The sequence below is a fragment of the Octopus bimaculoides genome, chromosome 16, assembly GCF_001194135.2.
Source record: "Octopus bimaculoides isolate UCB-OBI-ISO-001 chromosome 16, ASM119413v2, whole genome shotgun sequence".
NCBI lineage: Eukaryota > Metazoa > Mollusca > Cephalopoda > Octopoda > Octopodidae > Octopus > Octopus bimaculoides.
In genome coordinates, this window is record NC_068996.1 from 46,758,303 (window position 1) to 46,764,401 (window position 6,099).

At 36.4% G+C, this 6,099-nt stretch overlaps 1 protein-coding gene across 2 annotated transcripts in view; it reads left to right on the top strand.

Annotated features, from left to right (window-relative positions):
- LOC106880628 (switch-associated protein 70) overlaps positions 1–6,099 on the top strand; it is a 171,453-nt gene that overhangs the window by 95,505 nt on the left and 69,849 nt on the right. The gene's annotated exons all lie outside the window — the stretch shown is intronic.

Below are 6,099 nucleotides of genomic sequence, written 5' to 3' on the forward strand. Positions count from 1 at the left end.
AATCCCAGTATATCTTTTATCTTTTACTTGTTTCAGTCATTGCACTGTGGCCATGCTGGGGCACCACCTTGAAGAGTTTTAGTTGAGCAAATCAATCCCAGTATATCTTTTATCTTTTACTTGTTTCAGTCATTGGACTGTGGCCATGCTGGGGCACCACCTTGAAGGGTTTTAGTTGAACAAATCAATCCCAGTATATCTTTTATCTTTTACTTATTTCAGTCATTTGACTGGCCATGCTGGGGCACAACCTCGAAGGGTTTTAGTTGAACAAATCAATCCCAGTATATCTTTTATTTTTTACTTGTTTCATTCATTGGACTGTGCCCCAGCATGGCCACCACCTTTAAGGGTTTTAGATGAACAAATCAATCCCAGTATATCCTGTTTCAGTCATTATATTGAAAGATTTTAGTCTAACAGATCAACCCCAGGATTTATTTAAGTCTTATACTTATTCTGTCACTCTGTTCCTAACTGCTAAGTTATGGGGATGTAAACAAACCAACATTGTTAAGTGGTGTTGGGTGGATGTACAAGCACATACACACACACACCTATATATATGACAGGCTTCCTCAGTTTCCATCTATCAGTATAACTCACTAGGCATTGGTTAGCTTGGGGCTATAGTAGAGAACTTGCCCTAGGTGCTGTGGAAACTATTTGCTTGTTACCACAAAAAGAGATAAATAACTCGGTATCAAAATATGAAGGAAAGATGGCTGACCAGAAATACAGACTTCAATGCAACAAAGAACATAGCAGTATGATAGTCTTGTGGAAACTTTGTTATCAGAAAGGAGATAAATACTTCGATATAGTCAGTAAATAACTGACTGGAAATACAGAATTCAATTGCAGCAACTGTGTTTGCCATTAAATGACATTTTCTACAAGGAACTTTTTGACATATTTACAATTAGTGAGTTCTTATTCTTTTTCGTTTTTTCTCTTCGACTAGTAGTATTTGTCTAGATGTCCAAACCTCGACTGACTTGTTGCCCCTTCCTTTGCATCTCTAACTTGTTAAATACATGCTATGACGCACGCTAGGCCACGACGCACACTAAGCCATGATGCACGCTAAGCCACGACGCACGTCGCAACACGTTGCAGCACACGCCACATAACAGGACTGGATCAAAAACCATGTTATTGTAAAGCATAGGGTTCATGTTTCTCAGTCTGAGAACCGTTGATTTGAGGTATAACCACCACCATCATCTTTTAGAGCCCATCTTCCATGCTGGTTTGACAGGATCCAATGGGTCAGACGTCTGCATTGTGCTCCAATCGTTTGTTTAGGCTAATTAGTTTCCACAGATGGACACCCTCCCTGACACCAACCAGTTTACAGAGTGTAGCGGCAGCACTAGTGAAGTCACCATGCTGGTTGCAAGACTAGGGTCTCCTTTGACTGAGTCGGGCTACCTTAAAGAAATAGTTTTTAGGCTAGCTGAGGGGTTACATTATGAGAGAATAGGTCTGAACAGAAAGGGTTTTTTTCTTTTTCTTGTAAAGAGATTAGAAGAGAGGGTGGGAGTATCCAGGGTGAAACTGGAAAGTGATAAAGATAAGGGTGATGAGATGTTAGGGTGGTCCTTCAAGCTTAAGAATGTGAATGGGGACAGAACAACGGGGAATGTGGTTGGGTAGAGGTTACAAGAACAAGAGATGATCAGAGATGAGAATGGTTGAGGATGTGAATATGATGAACAGAGAACAAGTATTGAGTGGGGTTGATATAATTGATTATAACTTGACTATCACGTGGTGCTCAAATTTGTTTTTGTAAATTAGAAATAAATAGCTAAGAGTTGGTAGCTTTGATAACATAACGCAGATGTCCTTTCAACATGTCGGTTAAATCTAACCTCTTTTGCTACCAGAGAGAAATCAAAGGTTAAAAATGAAGTCAATTTGTGGTGGGTTTTGAGCTTTTCTGTCAATGTAACTATACAGTTAAACATTTCTCTTTTTATAACCCATTCATCATCATTATAATGTTGACTTTATCTTGCTTGAATAGACTGGACAGAGTTCAAAACAGATTTTTCTACTGCTGGTTCCTCTTTCTGTTACCAACCCTTATGTTTCCATGCAAGGTAATATTTCCCCCATGGCCAAACATATTTTTATTTCTATGGAAACAAATGACAGTGACATAATTTTGCAACTATCATGTGGTATCAAGACAAGGAAACAAACAAACAAACATATATGCTCACTCCTATATACATACATTTACACCAAAACAGGCTGGGAAAATTGGTCTATTTTTCATGAGAACGCAGTTTGGATTATTCCTTCTATATTATTATAATTATTTGCATCATTATTATTACCATTCTTTTTATTAATATTTTTAATGTCACAGTTATGTAAGCTAGTAGGACCATTTCTCTTACTGCTATCATGATTTCTCTTGAGGTTTATATTACTATACAACTTATTGTCAGTATTATGTGCTTGGTGAAGCTTTCTATTATTAGATTTATGGAATATAATTTACTAAATTATGTAATGTTGCTCAAAACAACTTCTCTAAATCAAATAAATATGACAAAATTTTTAATACACATGGTGAAGTGTTTATCTAATGCAGAGAAAAAAAAAAATCAAGTTTAGAGTATACGTGTAGTCTAAATACAGGATTATACCACAATACACTCGTTTTATTGGACTTATAATTATTATGTTGATTATTATGGTCATGATTTAAACACTAAAGACAAAGGGAATTCCCATTAGATTCATTATTTATCTTATTTATACTCTTAGTTTTATATGTAGTACATTTATCTTACTTTATACTCCTAGTTCTATATGTAGTACATTTATCTTATTTTATACTCCTAGTTTTATATGTAGTACATTTATCTTATTTTATACTCCTAGTTTTATATGTAGTACATTTATCTTATTTATACTCCTAGTTTTATATGTAGTACATTTATCTTATTTATACTCCTAGTTTTATATGTAGTACATTTATCTTACTTTATACTCCTAGTTCTATATGGAGTACCATTATTCCTATTTTCTGAAGAGGAGTTGAAGTATTCCTTTTCTGTAGTGTTTATAAGATTGCCTTCAGGTTTCTTATATTCCCTATTGTTTACTCTTGTATGGTTCTGTGGTGTTATTATTACAATTATCCACTATGCTATTATTATTAAACTTGTGGAGGCGCGGTCATAGGATCGCTGTTTCGATTCCCAGACCAGGCATTGTGAGTGTTTATTGAGCGAAAACACCTAAAGCTCCACGAGGCTCCGGCAGGGGATGGTGGCGAACCCTGCTGTACTCTTTCACCACAACTTTCTCTCACTCTTACTTCCTGTTTCTGTTGTGCCTGTAATTCAAAGGGTCAGCCTTGTCTCACTCTGTGTCACGCTGAATATCCCCGAGAACTACATTAAGGGTACACGTGTCTGTGGAGTGCTCAGCCACTTGCACGTTAATTTCACGAGCAGGCTGTTCCGTTGATCGGATCGACTGGAACCCTCGACGTCGTAAGCGATGGTGTGCCAAAAACAACAATTATTAGACTTGTAGTTAAGTCTTTCAATACATCCAGCCTTTGCCAGTGCTATGTAATGAAATTCTATGTGAATTATCTTTTCAATAGCTGATGAACATGATATCCTATATGATATATTATTATTGCATTAAAAATTTAGTGTGGATGATTAGTTTTATTCACATACGTATCAAGTTTTTGTTGGGTTTATGGTATGGTTCATACAAGCTAGTATTTAAGTTAAGCATTACTTCTAGAATATTAGCTACAGAGTAATTACAGCACCATCTTAGCAGCTTTACAGGTCCTGAATGTATTAATACACTGGTCCCTGTTGTATTTACTGACAGAATGCCATAGCATTTGTAGATCAGAATTGGTCTCCTTGGCAACTCCCTCAAGACAGCCCTGGGTAATTATTTCCTAGTATCAAGTCTTAATTTTTTTTTAAATTTAAGTAATTTTTTTCCCTACTTCTCTCTTTTAACTTTTCTACAGTTATCTAATATGAAGTATCATCCCTATATAGACTCTCCCTCCCACCTTAACTCTGGAAACCAGAAATCCATCTGGAAAAGAATATTCTGGTTAGGTTCATGACCTGTGCCAAGTCACAGGAGCCCGTTATATCAAAATTATCTATTATTTATTGAAGAAAAGTAATTAGAGAATAGACATAATAACCTCTAATGTATCTGGCCATAAGGAAAGTTGAATTTTAGAATAGGCTTGTTACTTATTGAATTGATCCACTAAGTTACAGGGAGGTAAACACACCAACACCTGTTGTCAAGTGTTGGTGGTGGTGGTGGATAACCCCCCCCCACACACACACACATATGTGACAGTCTTCTTTCAGTTTTCGTCTATCAAATTCACACAAGACTTTGGTTGGCCTATGGCTATAATAGAAGACACTTGCTTATGGTACCATGTAGTGGGATTGAACCTGGAACCATGTTGCCATGGCTATTATTTATTTACTTATATTCCTTTTATTCTTTTGTTCTCTTCATTCACCCTATTTCTTGAATTTGTGGTTTATGATGTAATGTTTGTTTGTTTTATTTTTTATCGGTGTAACTAATGAAATGATTATATCATTGTCAATGTAAGGTATATATTCTAAGGCAGTATTTCTCAACCTTTTGACCCTTGCGTAACCCTTAAATTAATTACATGTCTCAAGGAACCCTTGCACAAAAAAAAATTATATTCCATATCTTTCTCATATTTTTTCATCATAGTTCACGTGGTTATATATATATATATATATATATATATATATATACATATATATACATATATATATATACTCTTTTACTTTTTTACTTGTTTCAGTCATTTGACTGTGGCCATGCTGGAACACCGCCTTTAGTCGAGCAAATCAACCCCAGGACTTATTCTCTCTCTCCCTCCTTCTTTCTTTCTCCCCCTCCCTCTTTCTCCCTCCCTCTTTCTTTCTCCCCCTCCCTCTTTCTCCCTCCCTCTCTTTCTCTCTCTCTTCCCTCTTTCTCCTTCCCCCTCTCTCTCTCCCTCTCTATCTATCACTCTCTCTCTCTGCCTCTCCATCACTAAAGGAACATCTGTGGCTCTGACTTGGGTTGAGATTGCATCCTTTGGCTGGTCTGGTTTGTGTGTTTTTCTTAGTGTTATTTTAGAACAAGTTTATATTCTAAATTAACCAGAAATTTTTACATCAAAATTAATCAATTCATTTTCTTTGTATCATATAAGCTTCTTTTTTTCTTTTGAAATTAAAAATACCTTTCCAATATCTAGAATGAATCATTTTGTAGTACAGATTTGTGTTGATGTGTGTATATAATATATATGAATTCAGTTAGTTTATGAGTACATCTGCACACATAAATAAAAAACATATACTTTGATGTAACTCAGCATACATTTCAGGATAAAAACCTTATTCTGTCAGGCAGCTGACTGCATCTGTGAGATTTCAAACTCATGTGTTCATCACATGACATTAATGATAATTTTTTCAGAGTGCTCCTGTGATATTTTACACCTGTTGTGTACATAAGGCTTCCACAAGACACTAACTTTACTTTGATGAAGGTTACAGGAAACATGAGGTCCTCTAAATAATCCAGAAGGGTTTTCATCAAATATGATGTGCATCCATGCATGTGTGTATGCATGCATTTGTATGTGTATGAACACATGACTATATGTAGTTGTGTGCATGTGTATACATGTATGTTTGGTGGATGCATGTGTGCATGTCTGTCTGTTTTTGTGGTTAAGAAGTTCACTTCTCAAACACATAGTTCTGGGTTCAGTTCCATTGCATTGCACTTTGGGCAATATCTTCTGCTGTAGCCTCAGCCTCAGTGGTTAGAGCATCAGACTCACATTCATGAGGTGGTGAGTTCGATTCCCGGACCGGGCTACGTGTTGTGTTCTTGAGCAAGACACTTTATTTCCCATTGCTCCAGTTCACTCATCTGTAGAAATGAGTTGCGACGTCACTGGTACCAAGCCGTATTGGCCTTTGCCTTACCCTTGGATAACATCGGTGGCATGGAGAGGGGGAGGCTGGTATGCATGGG